Genomic DNA, 20,286 nt, shown 5'->3' with positions numbered 1-20,286 from the left:
CTTCAGTGTGGCTGAATTACAGCAATTCTGCAAAGATTAGTGGGCCAAAATTCCTCCATAACACCGTAAAAGACTCATTGCCATTTATCACAAATGCTTCATTGCAGTTGTTGCTGCTAAGGTTGGCCCAAACAATTATTAGCTTTAGTGGGCAATCACTTTTTCACACAGGGCCATGTAGGTTTGAATTGGGTTTTTTTCCACGTTAATAATAAACACCTTCATTTAGAAACTGCATTTTGTGTTTACTTGTGTTATCTTTGTCTAATATTTACATTTTTTTAAAGATCTGAAACATTTAAATATGACAACCATGCAAAACACAGGAAATCAAGAAGAAGGGGCCAAACACTTTTTTATACCACTGTACACAGGACGCCATAACCATGTGCCTGGCATAGTATACAGGAACATCTGTGCTGAGTATGGCCTGGAGGTCCTGAAGTCAAAATGAGATATGGTCCTTCGGGTGGTTGAGAATGACCACTGTTATGGCCTGTCTAGGCGTGGCCAGACCATAACATAATGTTAGGGGAATTTAAATGGGTGGATATAGTGGCAGAAACACACACGGGCACAGGATCACGGTGAAGCAGATTTATTTACAGTGATAGGGGAATATTTACAAGGGAAGGGGCTATATACAGTGGCCGGGTAAATGTGCGAGGAGACAGAGCCGAGGGGATGAAACGGAGCTGAGGTATGCGGGAGGATAGATGGCGCACCGGAGCTACCTGAGGACGAGGGACAAAACAGAGTTAGGGGATAACGTCGAGAGTCGAGAGTAAAACTGAGGCGGACGGGGAGAGTTGGAGAGCTTACTTGAAACACCAAAATACATGTATGGCAGTCGTCACAGGCCGGCGCGAGGTAAGTCTCTGTCACAGATCCAAAGAGGGCCAGCACACAAAGAAACAGGCAGGCGAGCAGGCGGCGAGACAGGCTGGTGCAGAGGGAAAGCAGGCAGGAGACGGATCTTAAAACATGCAGCTCAGTAGCGCGGAACCAACAGATTAATCTTGCAAAAGCACGTCACCACTTGTGGAAGCGACAATACTCCGACACCAGACGTCTGTCACTCAGCTCCATAAATGCTCCCACTGATGACGTCCGATGCGCCGCAGGTGTGCCGGAATACCATCAAGCACCGCCCCGCCTACCTGTGTCTCAAAAAGGGAAACAAAACCCAGGAACAACAACACGCATGCCCACCAACTCCTAAGGGTGATCCATCCCCGTCTGACCCCAAGCAGCACATCACATAATTAATACTTTTTCACAGTGATTTTTTTACATTGAGTGAACTTAGAAACAAAGGAAGGGAGCGAATTATAATTTCGGGGTGAACCTAAGGCCAAAATAACAAACAAAAGGGAGCCTATCTCAGGGATAAATCAAACTTACCTATTCAAAAGAATTAAACCAAACGACAACCACTTACTTCCCTAACTAACAAAAACAGGAGAAAACTGTAATCAAACAAAAAGGCAGTCCACCCCTACATGCTCCTGCATTAACAAACATTACTAGACAGTGAACACACAGTCTGCCGGTTGGGATGGGCCGAGGATGAATGACTGGCCGTCCATGGCGGTGTCTTCTTATATGCTGCCTCCTGGTCATTAGCCAATCGGTACGATCCGTCCCTCTGGATGTACCAATCATGGAGAGGCACCTGCACACTCAGATTTGCATATTAAAATTACAACAACAGTCGTAACACTACACTAAGATTTCTGGGACTTCTGATACACATGGAAAAACTGGTGATGGCTAACCGACTGAACATCATCGTAGTGGACAAGCAGAGGAAGATGGCCATACTTGGTACTGTACCAGCTTGATTAAAAAGGAAAAATGTTTCAGTATCAATAATGAAACTAAATGAAATACATACATAATATATGTATGCATGATGTTGTATAACTCTCTGTCGCTCTCTCTCTCTGTTTTTCTGCTTGTGCAGTGAGTGCAGACAGAGATCAGTGTCAGGAAAATGAAAATGAGAAGACCTCTTCTTCTGCTATATTTTCCTGAAATTGTCTTCTAGTGTTTATAGAAAGAAGCGTGTTTTTAAGCAGGAAGAGGAACTGCTGGTCAGCTACTTAATGTTTCAGACTAACTAAAAAAATAGTTTTTGTTTCCAGATGCTATTTGGTTCAACAAACCATTCATCCTCACAACAATGAGGTCACTCATTATTTTGGCAGTCAAAAACAGGAATCCCTTAACAGCGTTAGTTTAAAACAGTTGGCCTATGTTTGGCTGCAGTGTTGTGTGTGTTCACTGCTCTGTGAACTATTATGGAAGGACTGAATGGAAGTTTGAAATTGGACGGTGACAGAATTTAACATCAGCTGACAGCAGAGGGCCTCTGAAGCAGGCTGGCAAGTCGGTCAATCTTTGAAGTATTTAGAGGACTTTGTACTGTTTCTGGTTCAGAAAATGTTGCACTACAGTCGGGCTGTTTTCCCTTTTATGAGACAATCACAAAAACATTCAGCCAGTTTTTTAAATAGAAAATACAAAGAACATTATTTTATTTAGCACTTTTTCTACATGTATTGGAAATTTGATGTTTGTTTTTATTCTTATATATTCTAAAATCATTCATATTACTGTTATTCATTAGTACTGTATAAAAAGACTAGTTAAGGCGCTACTGATATTGAAAATATGGTCCAAGTCATTAGGAGTCATATGCAATACACACAAAAACTTTAGATTGGGAGGCTGTGATTTGAGCCTTGTGCGAGACATTCTGATGGTGTGCCCTGGCACCCTGGTTGTGCCTGCTTATGTCCTTCCTGGCCTTTGAGTCTGTTCTCTATGGGCGTCTCTTTCTGGGTGTTATGGAAAATAAAATCACTCAGTCACTAAACAAAGTTTCTGTAGGAGAACAGAATTTACTGAATGAGTCAGAAAGTTTTCAGAAAAAGCAAACAAAAACATTTACAACTTTAACATAAGACCGTGCAGCTGCTAAACCAGCTGGATGATGTATATATATATATATATGTCAAGGGCGTAGATTTGGCATGGACGGAAGGGACATGTCCCCACCAATATCCAGCGATTACTGAATTGTCCCCACCAATAATTTGATCTCTTCGAGTAAAGAAAAACAAACCTGATAGAAAGAAATAACGATCTGTCAACGTCTCATTCACCCAGCGGTGCAGAAAGAGTTAAATTACGTTCTCTACTGGAGTCCTACGTCATGTGACAAATATGGCCAATGTGATTGGCTGAGCCTTTCAGTAAGCTCTGTTTTGTAGTGATGTGCAATACCACTGATTTCCTTTCCGATCTGATACCAAGTAATATTCAGGGTGGTATCGACGATACTGATCCGATACCAATGCTTTGTACAAAACCTTATTTTATTTATTGTATCTCAAATTATAGCGTCATAATGATTACAGGACATCAGATTACTTGTTCTGATCACTTAATAATGCAGAATTCATCATAGAGAAATAAAAAAGCTGAAGTTGTGCACTATTTGAACACCTTGCCTGCCTGCAGCCCTAAAGGACTCCGTGAGAGACGTCTGTCTCGCCCCAGCAGCACCTGTCCCTGTCCTCCTCTTCAGTTCGCCTCAACATACGCTCGTCATATTCTGTGATATGATTTACTCTGAGGTGTTTGACAAGGTTAGTGGTGTTGCCACAACCGTACATGCCAACCCTCCCGATTTTTCCAGGAGAATCCCGAATTTCAGTGCCCCTCCCAAAAATCTCCCGGAGCCACCATTCTCCCGAATTTCTCCCGATTTTCCCTCCGGACAACAAAATTGAAAAACCATATCGCAGAATTCATAGCGCGGCCCAGCCAATTCCAGTTTCCAACAATGGCGGCAGCGACTTAGTTTTAATATTACTCTTATTTCTCTTTCTGGGTCGCAAAAAAACTTTTAACATATTTTGAGGTGAGAATGTAGCTGTGTAAACTTCAAATATCTGAGCCGACCGACACATCGTCTTCAAACCCCCGCGGTCTTTCGCTACTCGGGTTAAACATGATATATAAGTCACTTTGATAACTTAAAAATGTTCTTGTTTGGCTTTTTCAGTGTTTTATTTGTTCGTGAGTAAATCGGTTTGGCTGAGATTAAAGTTATTAGATTAGATTAAATTAAATTAAACTTTATTAATCCCTCGGGAGGGTTCCTCCGGGTTTTCACACAGCTGAATAAAACTAATTAAACAAAGTGTGAGACGGTTGAGAGTTTACGTCAGCGCCCGGTTATATTTTAGAGAGCAAGGAGCAGACGGCAGAGGGAGGGAGCTCGGGACGTACTACCCGGCTTTCTTTAGACCGCGAAGGCCGGGTCCTCAGGTGGAAGCAGCCTCTGAATTTGGACACCACCGCTGTTTCCAGGCCGGCCAATAATAACGGTGATATTTAACGTGTTTTATCCGATAAATAAACACTGTAAAATGTATTTATCCCCCCCAACAGCCCTTTTGAATGTCTCCCTAATTCTGAGGTCTCAAGGTTGGTAAGTATGGCCACAACACCTCACTTTTTTGCCACATGTATCGCAAACCACGTCTCAGCTATTTGTGGAGGTAAAATACGTCCACACAATTACGCTCAGCCATTGTTGTGAGTGCGTGCGCCAAGGGGCGGCGAGACATTTATACAGCCGTATTTCGCATATGACTATGAAAGGCGGAAGAGGAAGTAGTTCCTTTGAATGTAGACAATCCGAATGTTATAGTTTCTTTCCACTGTGTTCCTGTTAATGATAAACTACAAATTTACTCTAAATTACTAAAATATCGATATTTTAATGTGAGAATCGATTCTAGAACATAAATGACTGGTATCGGAGGAATCGATATTTCAGGATCGATCCGCACATCACTACTGTTTAGTTTTAGCAGCGGCAAGCCTGCGCTGCGAAGACCTGCAAGGAGGAGAGGAGGACGGCAGCAAAGAGAAAGAACCTGGATGTAAGAAAGTATTTTTCAAAGAAACCTGTAAGTCACTTAAAGCCAAGTTAACTCATAAAATGTGTCCGTCATAATAACGTTACAGGCTATGTTAGGCTTTGGCCCACATCAGGCTAAAATTGTATATAACCATAAATAACGTGTTTTGTAAACTAACTGCACAACAGGCAGCACTATTAGTTCTCTCAGTCTCCCAGAGTAACATTTCTAATTTTGATTGAAGCTGTCAGAGAAAACGGCAGCCTCGAGCAGCCAGGATATTAGTTTACAGAGGCTGTTAAAGTTATATGTCTAACGTTAAAATGTTGGTGACACAATAATTTTATCCTAATGGCACTGACATATTCATAGGGTTCATTTTTGAGACAATATATCATGAGGTAGTCATGATTTTGCAAATATTCCACCTTGTAGTGCAGTTTGCACAAATTGTTTTAAAAATGCACTCACCCTACAAACATTACTGATGAGTCAAGATCTGCACAAACTGACAGAAACACTGAAGCAGCTGCACATTTTATTCTTATTGTCATGTATGTCCTGTTTGTCAGGTGACAGAAGAACCAACACAAAGCTCAGAGAGCAATGGTGACACAAGATCACAGGTGGAATTGGATGATGACTTGTTGGTTCATGACTGTATTTGAAGCACATGTGTGACTGCATGTATTTGAATGTCTCACTGTTATTCATCAGGTGACAGAGGCAGCTCTGCCATGTTGTAGCTCAGACAGAGGTGAAGAGGCGAGGTCACAGGTGACTGACTGATGATTTGCTGCTGTAGATTAACTAGTATTTATTATCATGACAGTTGTTAGGCTGCTGATGTAAATTGATTCATTAGTGTATGTTTGACAAAGAATCTGAATTGACACGTCTCACTTTTATCTGGCACAAATCCATGTGTTATTTCATCAGGTGACAGTATGTCCTAGTGCAGTCAGAGTGGAAGAGCCAGGGCCAAACATGAGGCACATCAAGCACAGAATAATAATTGTAATCTGAGGATAAAATGCAGGTACTGAGGCTGAAAGAAGCTTCAGTGCTCTCAGAAGACTAAAAACATGGCTAAGGTCAACAATGACTCAAATGAGATTAAACAATGCTGCTGTATGTCCACCAGGAGAGACTGGACAGTATAGATGTAAAACCAATATGCCAGCAGTTTATCTTTGTTAACGAGAGGAGAAGACATGTGTTTGGCTGCTTCACATAGTGGACATTGAGTTGTTGTGTGGGACACCAGTAGTCCATGTCTGTTGCTGTAACAGTAGTTCATGTTTAGAATAAAAGATCGCAGCTCACTGAGTTAATCGGGGCAATGGTGCCTCAAATGTTGCAGAATTTTGCTGAGAGATCTTTTACTTTGTGGTAATCTTAGACGAGTAGTTTTATGGACAGAAACCACCAGGTCATTCAGTGTTCCCTTAGTGCTAATGTATAACAGATGTTGATGTACTATAACTGAACTAATGTTAAGTCCTTAAAGTCATATTCTTTTATTGTCATGACTGTATTTGAAGCTATTTTTATTTTTGTATGATACCTGAGTTATATGGAATATGGCTGAAGTAATAGTAATTTAACATTATATAATTCACACATAAAACTATGAATTGTAATTTTAAATGGTTTAAAAGCATGTAGAATAGCATAAGTAGGCAAGTATATTTATTTTTTGTTAATCAAGAAGGAAAAACAAAAAACAAAAACAGGGCAAGGTTCGGTGGTTGAATCATCCGTCCCCACCAATGCCCAAACCAAATCTACGCCCTTGATATATGTATATTTTTAAACCTGGACCCTCAGTAGCCGGTTACTAAGATTAAATGAAGTACCCTTTGAAGTAACCTCTGCTGATGATGTGAATGTGACCATCACCTAGAAGGCTAGAAGAACAGCCACAAGGAGCAGTACCCTCCATGGAGAAGTATGTTAGAACGGAGGGAAGTTAGCCAATTGTTGGAGCTGTAGAAAGATGTGATGAAGAAGGTACCCAAGAAGTACAGCAAGCTGTCCATACCTGAGGCCTTGGAAACTGCCAAGCAAAGACTCACGGCCTTGGCCAGCCACTTGAAGAGGTACACCCAAGAAATGGAAGGCAGAAATAGAAATCTTCTAGGGTTTACACGTTTTGTCATGTACTGTAAGTGGGCAGTCTGGAGGCTATAGATCATTGCCCTCTTAGTGATTTTGGTTTAAAGCAATTCATAAAATCTAAAAGCTGGTCTGCCAGATTAAAACACTGTTGTATGGTGATACTGAAAACTTATTTGTTATGACTGTGTTATGCTGAAATGGTTTTTACTCATATTTCGTCCTCAGTTTCCTTATTGTCTCATTAATAATTCACTGAGGAGTCAGCTTCAGTAGCCAAAGATTAACTCCTCCAGGAAAACAATGACTAGCATCCAGCAGCCTGCCAAGCTTTCTGCAATCTGGTGACACACTTCAAGGATTCCTGGGGTAGGCATTTACCCATAACCCCATGCTCTCAGCTAGGACATTGCTGTGACACCGTTTACTGCTGATGTTATGCAATGGGTAGATGACACACTATTAAACTTATTTACTCAAGTAAAAGTGAAAAAGTACAGGCTCTGAAATTTACTCCAAGTAAGAAGGTAAAAAATCTGTCTTCGCAGGACGTTTTATGCAAACTGAACCCTGTGCTATGTTAACATAATAACATAATGTACATGAGAACGCAAATGTTATTCCAGTCTCATTCAAAATTAGAATACATGTAATCAGATTAAATCTGTTATGTAGGACAAAAGCACTGAAAGGGAATTTTTAAGACTAACTATCCTGTTATTGTGGAGGGTGTCTTTGGCTCCACACCTAAACAGTCAGAGCTTAAAGGAGGAATCAGCAGGTGGGAGAACCCTACGATCTGTCATCGTGGCTCCACATGGGGACAAGAATCACAGATTCACAGATAATCGTTTCTGTTGTGAGCTCCGGTTATTTGTTTCTTTGTGTGCAGGTTTTGATCAGCTGACCTGTACAGCTGCTGCTCTGAGGTTCACTTCTCTGATTGATAGATTTACAGATGTAAGCAGATGTTTCATGAGCTATCTTGGCTGATGTACGTCCCCTACACCGATGGTATACTGTTTATACTGTCTTTATACTGGAGGGCATACAGTTGATATAATACAGTTGGTATAAAGGTGGAATTCAGTGAATCGATCTTTATATAACCAGTCTGACCATGAAGACCACAGCCACTGTCCAACACAGTACTTTACTGTGAATCCATCACAGTACTGCAAGCTAACCTGTTTATCCTGCACTATACCACAGAGTACTATTATGCAACATTTGAATAACACAAACTTAGCATACTTAGCTTGTTCTGTAGGATGTTTTGCAATATAAAAATCACTAAATTATCAAAACAGATCACATACAAATCTAATATGTGACTGAAAATGATGACATTAAATGTAAGCTTTAAATCTATCAGCTGTCACTGAGCAGTTAAATATTTGTCCTTGCTCTCCTGTCCTGTCTTTCTTATCTTTCTCCATCTCAGAGTGAATCTAGCTCATTCTTTTCTCTCTCTCAGCATCTGTACCCTTAGCTAGCAACACACTTTGTTTTGTTGTGTTATTGTGTGTTTGCTGATGTTTGTTGAGCTGATTGCATATGAAATTATGTGCTACTTAAAAACCACTGCAAGTAAAAACCATTACTACCTTTATGCTCGCTCCCTTTCTGTAGCAATAGCTAGATGCTGAAGTACCACAACCACAATTTATGGACAGGTGCACTCCTTCAACAGTTTTAGCTTTTCTGGAATTCTCTGCAGTTGGTTAAAAATATAAAGAATCAGTCACACAGATCCTGAATAAACATGGCATTGTACTAACACATACTCAGAACACAGTTTTTTAAGGGCCGAGGCTGACTCGAAAGAAAAAGGACTCAAATGCAGGATGCAGAGCAGCACAGAGAATGTTTTAGTGACAACGTTTATTCTTTCACAACAAGTGTAAGTGAACAAAACCAGAAAACTGAGTCGTGTGTTTAACTAGAACAAACACCAAAACTAAGGGGCACTTATGCGACCTGAGCTATGTAAACAATCAGTGATTTCTCAACGGTGGAAACTGCAGTTCTGTGGTTTGGGCCAAAGGGAGAGTCAAACTGGATGGCTGGGTCCTGGGAAAGGGGTCAGAGTCACTGAAACAAGAGGACATGTGTCAGGAATACTGGCAAGTTGCTTGTTCTGAATATTCCTTTGCAGTGCTTACTTGCCGTGGGTGGATCAGTAGCATAGAGGGGAGAGTGGTCCGGGTGAGTGGTACGTAAACCGAAATTCCTGATGTTGAGGCAGGGAGGCAGGCAGGTGTGTGGAGTGAGTAAAACCGTGAGACTGTCAGGTCGTCGAGCGTCTGAATGGGGGTTCTATGGCAGAAAGTTGCAACTGGTAATCTGGTGTGTAGCTATGAAAGACAGATACAAGATGAGACCAGGTAGTTTGCTAAGATGTGTACAAAACAAAGCAGTGGCCTGCACTAACTGTGGTTAGCTGAGAATCTCGCAAAGAGAGGTTGAGCGCGCTGGCCTTATAAGTCCACGGCTTAATTACCCACAGGTGTGAGCAATGAGCAGGAACACAGTGGCTCCTCCCAGAGGTGGAACTGCCGGCTCGGAGGAAAAATACTGGCACTCACCCAAACCATGACAAGTTTTTTAAGAGTTGAGTTTTACTCAACCAAAACTTTACAGGTTTATTGAGACACCAAGTATGTCACAGCGAATGGTCAATGAGAACAAATTCTTAAAGATGAAAGAAAAAACACCAGGTTCATCTGCATTGTGTATGCCACGGATAAATATGTGCACAGAATTGTGCTTACAGAAACAGAAGATAGGTAGCACTGAGTGGACGACCACAGAACTGTGTTCAGAGAGCCTCTGTGCCATCTCTCTTCATAAAGGAGATCAAGTGATGCTTCCATTATGTAACCTCTCTTCACTACACTATGTGCCACAGTGAATCACAATCAGCCACCTCATTGCTGACCCGGCCAGCAAGCGTCACAAAGACATAAAGAGTTAGTCTCCAAAACTAATGCTGACAGTGAAAAATCTTCAGAAGAATTAGACTATAGTGACTCAAGGCTGACGAAAAAGGTAAAGTATGTTAGATGTTTGGCTGCAGCTAGCATACCTATCTTTTACCTTATTCTAAAATCTATGAACATACAACATAGCTCTTGTTAATAATGACATTTAAACTGGAAATAAAAACGAATAAAAATTGTAGAACTTACATCCTGATGATTAAGCTTTTCAGAAAATCTCCTCGTGGATGAGAAAGAAAAGCTTTTTATTTATGAACTTTCATCAGGCAGCTTTTCAGGTGATACCCCTGAGTAATTAATCTATACTTCAACTTTTACTGGAATATTTTTTCAACAATTTAATTCATTTTTATTTATATAGCACCAAATGACAACAAGCGTTGCCCCGAGGTGCTAACACGAGTATCTGCACTTCAGTACAGGATGTCTGTAGCACCCTCAAGGATTGACGTACGCACGATGTTATAGAACAGGGTTTATTCTGGTCTTGGCAACCCGTGAGAACTGCTCATGGACAAACAAGAAACAAAACATCACATTAAAATGCGCTCTTGTACTTAATGCCAATCAATCAAAAGTCCTTAATTACAGAAAATAAAACATTTAAAACACACAAACCTCGTGAGCTGACATCCAGGAGGTGCTAAATAGTCCTTTATGGCCTTATTGCCTTATCCTCTATCTTCTTTCTCAATTATTTCCACTCTTTGAATGATATTTTCTCCATGTGTGGAGCTAACTGTGAACTGCAGCATGCAGACACCATGTGCGCTAGCAAAAGAAAAAGTGTCTGGGTGGAGACCCAAACAGCAAAACTGTACCCTACACAGTTCACCACCAGAGGGCGCAAAAGAACAAAATCCAGACATACAGCTTAACAAACATCAAATGCAAAAGACTGTTACAATGTCTGTACTTTTCCGTCTCTGCCCAGCACACACTTAATTTTTTTTTAGCTTAAGTAACAAGGCAATGTTTTCGGCAAGTGCAGGTGACATTATTCAACCTGTTGAGAGATCAACTGCGTTATTGTCTTGGAAGAAGAAACCAGTGAAATGTGAAATGAAAAACACTGATCTTCTTGTTAGAAGGGTTTCAGCATTTATTTAGACATCATTTTCACATACACCAGTCAACCACATATCTATGCAGACCAAGCACACCCGTTAGGGAGGCAATGGCTTTTCCCTGTATCTGTGAACTCGGGAACTGAACAGCAACACCATGAGAAATATGAAAACTTCCAAGGTGACTTCCAAGCTTCCAGGATCCCGGCAAGCTCCAGCATCTGCAGCATGCACTGGAACCAGCCTGGTGTCCAGTAGCCTCACTCATAACCCACAGAAAATCTGACGCCAATGCCATGGTTCCGACATAATGGGACATCCCACGTCATGCATTCCTGCCACAAGATCAGGGCTGTTATGGCAATGGACTCCTGCTATATGGCTGCATGACTGCATGGTGATAGCCATGAAACATGAGGACTAAATACATTTCAAGATCTCAAAACTTTGCATCTGTCTGTCTCACTCTCATTTCAGCCTTCTGCAATTAGAACACTGAGTCATGGGCTTGCACAATAATCAAGATGCATAATAACATAACACCAGCTTATCAGTCCTGCCAAGGGCACCCAGTGTACTCTGACCCAGTGTGTGTGTGTGTGCGTGTATGCATGTGTGTGTGAATCCAGAGATAAGGGGTCTGACTGCAGATCCATTAGCAGATAGTGGAATGGAATGAAAACCGGGTTGTAGAGGAGCAGCAGAGCAGGTGACCAATCAGTTCACATCTACACAACCAACTAATTTTCCACAACTCTAACAAAGCATGCTCAGCATTTACAGCCTGAGCTCACTGCTGCTTCACTCACTCTGCTGCAGTGTGTGAAGAGGCTGATCTCACAACTCTTCACTTTGGGACATTTAGGACTGAGACACACATTAACAGATCAGATCAAAGCATTTTTGGAGAAACTAGATTCACCATCAATTGGACAAAAACAGAACAAAGTTTACATGCAAAAATAACTATAGAAGACACACAAAAGGCAACTGGCATGCTTAAGGCAAATAAGGCATCTAGAAGCAATGGATATCCCTCTGGATGCAATAAGAAATTTGAGGAAGAATTGACTTCTTTTTGGCCTTTTTGTTAGATAGCTCAGTGAACAAAGCGGGAAGACATGCTGCAAAGGGCCACGGGTCAGACTCGAACCCAGGCCGGCTGCTCTCAGCCATATGGCATGTGGGCACCTGCTCAACACGCTGAGCTAAACCGGTGGCCCCCAGTCTACTTTTAAATACTCTAGGAACAACAAGTAGGCCTGCAGTGTGAGAGCGAAGTGCTCTGATAGGGTGATATGGTACTACAAGGTCATTAAGATAAGATGGGGCCTGATTATTTAAGACCTTGTATGTGAGGACAAGAATTTTAAATTTCATTTACAATTTGACAATGCGGTTTTCATCCTGGTTGTTGAACACTGGACCAGCTCTTCATCATCTCAAGGATCCTTGAGGGTGCATGGGAGTTTGCCCAACCAGTGTACATGTGTTTTGTAGACTTGGAGAAGGCATTCGACCGTGTCCTGTGTCCTGTGCTCCGGGAGTATGGGGTGTCTGGCCCATTGCTACAGGCCATTCAATCCTTATACAACCATTGCAACAGCTTGGTCCGCTTAGCCGACAATAAGTCGGACTCGTTCCTGGTGGGTGATGGGCTCCGCCAGGACTGCCCTTTGTCACCAATTCTGTTCATAATTTTTATGGACAGACCTAGGCGTAGCCAAGTGGCAGAAGGCTTTCACTTGGGTGGTCTCAGGGTCTAATCTCTGCTTTTCGCGGATAATGCTGTGGTTGATTGGATCACAAACAATGATGAGACCGGCTACAGGAAGGAGGTGGAACACTTGGAGGACTGGTGCAGGCAAAACAATCTCTGCTTAAATGAGAAGAAGATGAAGGAGATGATTGTGGACTTCAGGAGGGGAAGACACACACACACACCCCTGCACGTCGGAGGATCTGCAGTCAAAGTAGTACCCAGCTACAATATGTCTGTGAAGGTTCTCAGTCATCCAGGTCATCGTAGTCAAAGGAGCTTGCAAAGAAAAGCGTCTGGACTTCTTTAAGTTACTTGAAGACGTTTCACCTCTCATCCGAGAAGCTTCTTCAGTTCTAAGGTCAAATGGTGGAGAGTCCCAGATATAAACCTAGTGGGAGTATCCCCCCACAGAGGGACAAAAGGACCCCCTGATGATCCTCTAATCGCCTGAGCCAAGGTGTGAAACTGGGTGTGGGTCCCAATCAGCCAGAGTTTCGGGTGTGTTCATTGTGAAACCTGGCCCCACCAGGGGCATACACACAGCATACACCACATTGTTAAGTCTGTGTTTTGGCGTTTTGTCTTTCGGGTGAACCAGTTTTTGTCTGAGCGTGTTGCTGCGTCTGAAATGCACCGGGATGTCATGCTTGGAGAAAACTCTCCTAAGTTTTTCTGATACACCGGCTACATAGGGGATGACAATGTTGTTGCGTCTGTCCTTCTTATCCTCCCTCGCTGGTGTCTGGTCTTCTTTTCTGTGCCTCTTTGCTGACTTTAAGAACGCCCATTTAGGATAGCCGCACGTTTTGAGTGCTTCCTTTACATGTGTGTGTTCCAATCATCCTAAAGGTCGCAACAACATTGTCATCCCCTATGTAGCCGGTGTATCAGAAAAACTTAGGAGAGTTTTCTCCAAGCATGACATCCCGGTGCATTTCAGACGCAGCAACACGCTCAGACAAAAACTGGTTCACCCGAAAGACAAAACGCCAAAACACAGACTTAACAATGTGGTGTATGCTGTACAGTGCAGCGAGGAATGCCCAGACCTCTACATTGGAGAGACCAAACAGCCACTTCACAAGCGCATGGCACAACACAGAAGAGCCACCTCCACAGGACAAGACTCAGCAGTCCATCTGCATCTTAAGGATAAAGGACACTCTTTCGAGGATGCCAATGTTCACATTTTGGACAGAGAGGACAGATGGTTTGAAAGAGGAGTGAAAGAAGCCATCTATGTCCACTGTGAGCGACCATCTTTGAACAGAGGCGGGGGTTTACGACACCAACTCTCTGCCATCTATAATCCAGTTTTGAGATCCCTTCCCAGACGCCTTAACGCCCACTCACATCCTGGGCCATCTGACCTCAGGAATTCGCATGATAAGGTGGGGCCAGGTTTCACAATGAACACACCCGAAACTCTGGCTGATTGGGACCCACACCCAGTTTCACACCTTGGCTCAGGCGATTAGAGGATCATCAGGGGGTCCTTTTGTCCCTCTGTGGGGGGATACTCCCACTAGGTTTATATCTGGGACTCTCCACCATTTGACCTTAGAACTGAAGAAGCTTCTCGGATGAGAGGTGAAACGTCTTCAAGTAACTTAAAGAAGTCCAGACGCTTTTCTTTGCAAGCTCCTTTGACTACCCAGCTACAAGTACCTGGGTACATACCTGTATAGCAACCTCACCTGGAAAAACAACACTTCCAGCCTGATCAGGAAGGCTCACCAGAGCCTCTACTTCCTGAGGAGGTTGAAGCGTGCGGAGCTCAGTCCTCATCTCCTTCTACAGATGTGCGGTGGAGAATGTTCTGTGCTCTGGCATCAATGTGTGGCACGGAAACTGCACTGTGGCAGAGAGGAAAGCTCCACAGAGAGTGGTCGGAGGCAGCCTCCCAACCGTCACAGACATATACACCTCCAGATGCAGGAAGAGTGCCACCTGTATCATGAAGGACCCCACTCACCCAGCACACTCACTCTTTGTCCCAGTCCCCTCAGGCAGGAGGCTGAGGAGCATTAAATGCAAAACCACGAGGCTAAGAAACAGCTTCACTCCAGAAGCTGTGAGACTTCTTAGTGCATAATGGACAAGAACTCTTATTGTAGCACCTTAATCACTACTGACACTTACTGACACCGTCACTTTATCAATGCTGGTCATCATGCCCTTTGCTGCTAAAGTATTTATTTACAGCTACATTTATACCCACACTCTATACTGGTACTCAGGTTGTTGCACTCTAGTTATAGTATTATTTATTGTATTGTCTTATTACTTGTCATTTCTGTTTGTTAAAAAAACCCCAACACAACAACAACAAAAAACCCAATCATTTATTTATTACTTAAAAAAATTCTGTTTCTTCATTATTTTTTTTCTTTTCACTCCGGACCGTGTGTACATAATTTTGTTCCACCTCATGTTAACATGTGATATGAATGACAAATAAAGCTCCTTGAATCCTTGAATGATGTGGTTCTGATGGCTTAATCAGCTGATGGCCTCCAGCTGGCACTGGAATGGTTCGCAGCCGACTGTGAAGCAGTGTGAATGAGAATCAGCACCTCCAAATCTGAGGCCATGGGCCTCAGCCAGAAAAGGGCGGAGTGCCCACTCAGGGCGAGGAACTCGTTCCTCGCCCTGAGTGGAGGAGTATAAATATCCTGAGTGACGGGAGATCGACAGACTGATTGCAGTGATGTGGACGCCATCGTGGTGAAGAGAGAGCTGAGTGTAAAAGCAAAGTTCTCAATTTACCGGTCAATCTATGTCCCTACCCTCACCTATGGCCACGAGCTGTGGGTAGTGACTGAAAGAACGAGATCGCGAATACAAGCAGCAGAAATTAGCTTCCTCTGAAGGGTGGCTGGCCTCTCCCTTAGAGATTGGGTGAGAAGTTCAGCCATTTGGGAGGGGCTCAGCGTAGAGCCGCTGCTCCTCCACATCGAAAGGAGCCAGCTGAGGTGGTTCAGGCATCTGACAAGGATGCCTCCTGGGCGCCTCCTGGGTGAGGTGTTCCGGGCATGTCCCACCTGGAGGAGGCACCCGAGCTGGTCCAGTCCAAAAAGGCTAGGCAGCGCCTGTACCACCTCCGACAACTGAGGAAGTTCAGGGTCTCTCCAGTGATCCTTAGGATTTTCTATACAGGAGCTGTGGAGAGCATCCTCGCACTGAACATCACATCCTGGTATGGAAACAGCTGTGTCAAGGACAAAAAAGCTCTTCAGAGAGTGATCTGTACAGTAGAACACAGCTACAGGCTGCTCTCCACTCCCTTCAGGACATTTACACCAGGAGATGCTGGACTAGAGCAGCTTAGATATTGAAAGACTCGTCCCATCCCAGCAATAAACTGTTCCAACTTCTGCAATCAGGCAGAAGGTCCCCCGTCCTCCCAATCAACCATAACTGACTGAGACAGGACTCATTGTTATCACATTCTCATATCATGCCTGATCCTCTGGCTTCACTGCGGCCCAAGACACTTTGACACCCCACTCACACAATGTGCATTCTCAGATTTCAAACTGCAAATTTCCAGATTGCTTTATTTGATTTTACATATTTTTCTTAATGTATATAATTCACTCACTTGCTGCACATAATGTCATCTTTGTATATATTTACTTACTTACCGTGTATAATGTTTTTTCTCTCTTTTGCAACCTCGAGGGGTATATCAGGTCACCTTTCACTGCATGTTGTAATTGTATAACTATGCACGTGACAAATAAAAGATCTTGACTCTTGAATCTTGCTTGAGAGATTATATCTCTCGGCTGGCCTGGGAATGCAGGAGGAGGAGGTGGCTGGGGAGAGGGAGGTTCGGGCTTCTCTGTTTGGGCTGCTGACCCCACAACCCGGCTCCAGATAAGTGGAAGAAGGTGGATGGATGGATGGATGGAACTTCACTGCAATGGTGTGAATCATATCTGTCTAACAGAGTTTTCTTCACACTGGGACCATACTTTTACTTTATACATGCTTCCCTCGGGCAGTATTATTGCATACATTTCATTACTACCCAGCTTTAGTTATCCACCCTACAAGATGATACAAATCAACTAGACCAGGGGTGTCAAACTTATGGCCCAATTATATCAGACATAACAATTATATTGTTACATAACTGTCAATGGCCTGCGGCTATGTGGAAGCCAAATCTCCAGCCGTGATGAAAATGCAGGCAGGGCCAAACACATACAGAGACAGACTAGGACTGTACCATTATGTGACAGAAAGAAAGGGGGGGCAGACGTCGAAAAGACACAAGTGTAGTGGTACAGGTGAGCTACACAGAGAGATGGGAGAGACAGATCTGAACAAAAGCCTGTTGGAAACATGAAGAAATGAGTGAAAAACTTCAATGAGCAGGATCTGCCTGCATTTCAGTGATAGTTAAGACTCACAACATAAACTGTATGTGCACACGCAAATGTGTGACAAATGACTTCAAGCACATAAACATCTGAACTGCACTGGTATTGTTTCTGCCACATGAGGACATTTGGGAACTAAGCAGCAGTTCCTTAGCAGTGGACCAAATGACAAAAACAGAGCTGAGGGTTGTGAGAGTGGAAAAAGCCTGAAATCTGAAAAAGTGAAGGTCTGGGGCTTTGTGTGCTAGACATCATAAAACTGTTTCCTGTAGGATTGTTGTTTTTTCACGAGCTTGTCTTTCCAAAATGAAACAGACAAGTGTTTGTAATAACATATCCAGACACAGACTAAGTTTCATTGTCTTTTCAAATGTGTAGGTAGAGCAGGCAGGCTACTGCACAGCCTACATGAGCAATCTAAACTACTGTATGTGTATGGGTAGTAATGAACACATCCAGAGAGTATTTAAAGAGAGATGAAAGAAAATGCTTTTGTTTCAGTGCAGTTTGTTCACATACAAATTATATTTGGATGTTAAGTTAAAAAATCCACAGTAGTCGTGACACAGCCCTAACTAGAATCTAAAAGAAGTCAACAGAAGAATGAAGGTTAATTTCCTTGCAAAGCCTGGCAAACTACTGTAGCCTTTAGGTCAACAGGTTGGCATGCTATCTCGCCACCGGCAGGTAGGAGCAGCTCAGCACAATATTCTAGCAAGTCAATGGCTCAGTCACACTAGAGGAAAAACAGGATGGGACCCTTTAGGTAACCAGAAAAATAAAATTGGTTTTCCAGTGATTACACTGACAACCAACCACTTTCAATCTCAAAGCAGATGCACAGTTGTTATATTCCAACAGAAAAGAAAAGTTCCTGAGCTGCTGTGTTACTTAGAAGGTAAATCACAACTATGTCACTATTTGTGGAGGACTTGTGTTGCAGATCTATGAGGTTCTGGCTGGACTGTGAATCTAAGAAGGTAGTGTTAATTTAATGTGTATGCAGTCAGCAATACAAAACAAATTTCACCAAGTTATCACTGTATTACCATAAACAGGTCTGAAGTAATTCTCAATTTGATCCTATTCAATCACACAGTGAAAACAGAAGGACTCTGTCTGACTGTGAGTGGATGCAGACGTAAAACTTGCTGCATAATGAATGTTTGGTAATAAAGCTTTCCAGATCATTTTTAATAGCATGTTAAAGCTAATGTATTTTAATTTAAAATATGTCTGGTGTCTGCATTACATTTTACATCATAAAGAAGTCACTTGGATGAGTAACAAAACGTTTCTCCCACTGAAAACGTCCAGATGAACAGAATTAACCTTTGGGATTTACTTACCTGGATGACTGAGCATGCATCAAGACATTTATCATAGTCCTGTGTCTCTGACCCAGTGTTTTCTGAGTTAGTTGTGGACTCATGTTCCTTTCTGTTTATTTAGGAGATGGCTTGAGTGTTACTTCTTTATAGTTTACCTTTCTGTAGTGCATCTGAGTTGGTTTCTAGCTTCTGGCTTTTGTTGTTTGTTCAGTTTATCCCCTGTGTCACGTCTGAGTCTCCGTGTGTTAGTCTCCTGTTTCATGTGTATTAGTTTTGCCTCCCCTGTCTCGTCAGTCAGGTTAGTGTCAGCTGTGTTCCCATCTGTGGCCTGTTCCTTTGTTATCCTCTGTGTGTATATGCTTGTTTTGTCCAAATTCAGGGGTAGCATGCTTCAAAGGACCCAACCTACCCGGTGCTCAGCCTCCTGTGTATCCTGAGCTCCCACTAGCAGATTCCACGGTGCCTGGATCAGGGAGCGAGCCAAAGGGTTCCTGTCGGCCTGAACTTGAGGAGCAACCATAACCTCCTGTGTGCCCTGCACAGCCCCAGCCTGGCCTTTCCCACGCAGAGGAAAAACTGCAGTCTGCTCTGGTCCTCTTGGTGGCACTGAGAAGAGTCCATTGTTGGGATGGGAGAGGTCCATCATAATCTTCCTGGCTTTGGCCTTGCACCGCTTGGTGTAGATGGACAGCAGGTCAGGAAGCTCTGATCATTTGAAAGTCTGATGCTTAGTCTTATCCACCCCAGCTGTGAAACTTTAACAGTGTTTCCTGAAAACCCTCTCCTGTCTGATCATTTCCTGATAACATTTACATTTACAATAATTGATTACACAGCAGTGGAGAGTAGACTTTATCACAGTAGATGTCTTTCTGAAAGCGCTGTAACTAATTTTAAGAATATAATCCACCCACTGTTATCATCTTCAATGCCCTGTACCAACACAGAGCAGAGCAGCTATCTGAACACTACTCCAACAGAGGTCGATCGTCTTGTTAATAATTTTACCTCCTCACTACATACGACTCTGGATACTGTAGCTCCTGTGAAAACTAAGGCCTCAAATCAGAAGTACCTGACTCCGTGGTATAATTCTCAAACATGTAGCCTAAAGCAGATGACTCGTAATCTGGAGAGGAAATGGCGTGTCACAATTTTAGAAGATCATCATTTAGCCTTGAGAAATAGTTTGCTGCTTTATAAGAAAGCCCTCCGCAAAGCCAGAACATCTTACTATTCATCACTGATTGAAGAAAATAAGAACAACCCCAGGTTTCTCTTCAGCACTGTAGCCAGGCTGACAAACAGTCAGAGCTCTGTTGAGCCAACCATCCCTTTAACGTTAACTAGTAATGACTTCATGAACTTCTTCACAAATAAAATTTTAACCGTTAGAGAAAAAATGACCAATAATCATCCCACAGATGTAATATTATCTACAGCTACTTTCAGTACCATTGCTATTCATTTAGACTCTTTTTCTCCAATTGATCTTTCTGAGTTAACTTCACGTGTCTTGTAGACCCCATTCCTACAAAACTGCTCAAAGAAGTCCTGCCATTAATTAATTCTTCGATCTTAAATATGATCAACCTATCTCTAATAATCAGCTATGTACCACAGGTCTTCAAGCTGGCTGTAGTTAAACCTTAACTCAAAAAGCATCTCTAGACCC

The 20,286-nt window shown here is 42.7% G+C and overlaps 2 long non-coding RNA genes across 2 annotated transcripts; both read right to left on the bottom strand.

Annotated features, from left to right (window-relative positions):
* Positions 1–582: 582 nt before the first annotated feature.
* On the bottom strand, positions 583–6,515 carry LOC146386279 (uncharacterized). Its single transcript, XR_014800569.1, has 2 exons — positions 823–6,515; positions 583–734 (listed from the first exon to the last, which is right to left on the bottom strand). It is a non-coding gene; the product is annotated as an uncharacterized LOC146386279 (long non-coding RNA).
* A 2,408-nt stretch (positions 6,516–8,923) lies between these two features.
* Positions 8,924–13,411, bottom strand: LOC146386278 (uncharacterized). Its single transcript, XR_014800570.1, has 2 exons — positions 9,224–13,411; positions 8,924–9,152 (listed from the first exon to the last, which is right to left on the bottom strand). It is a non-coding gene; the product is annotated as an uncharacterized LOC146386278 (long non-coding RNA).
* Positions 13,412–20,286: the final 6,875 nt, after the last annotated feature.

This window comes from Perissodus microlepis, chromosome 6 (genome assembly GCF_051167445.1).
Source record: "Perissodus microlepis isolate ML-2025 ecotype Zambia chromosome 6, ASM5116744v1, whole genome shotgun sequence".
NCBI classification, from domain to species: domain Eukaryota; kingdom Metazoa; phylum Chordata; class Actinopteri; order Cichliformes; family Cichlidae; genus Perissodus; species Perissodus microlepis.
This window is presented reverse-complemented; position numbering and strand designations above follow the sequence as displayed.